Raw genomic sequence first — 256 nt, 5'->3', positions numbered from 1 at the left:
CCCCCCCCCCCCCCCCCCCCCCGGGAGCTTGGGATGTTCAGCTGTGTTGTTTTGTGAAGACCTGCGCCTTGCTCCCCAGAGCCCTTCCGTGGAGCAAATGGTGGGGCCGCGTGACGGAAATAAGAGGCGGCGATTATTAAATGCAGCGGGCTCCGAGCCAGCCCCGGCTTCGGGAGGGCAGGGGCTGTCCCCCCGCCCAGCCCCAGCGCGTCCGGAGGAGGGAAGTGTCCAGAAGTGTAGGGGGAGCCCGCGACCT

The sequence above is a fragment of the Gavialis gangeticus genome, unplaced genomic scaffold (assembly GCF_001723915.1).
Source record: "Gavialis gangeticus isolate Ggan-Ray unplaced genomic scaffold, GavGan_comp1, whole genome shotgun sequence".
NCBI classification, from domain to species: domain Eukaryota; kingdom Metazoa; phylum Chordata; order Crocodylia; family Gavialidae; genus Gavialis; species Gavialis gangeticus.
Note: the sequence above shows the minus strand (reverse complement) of the source record.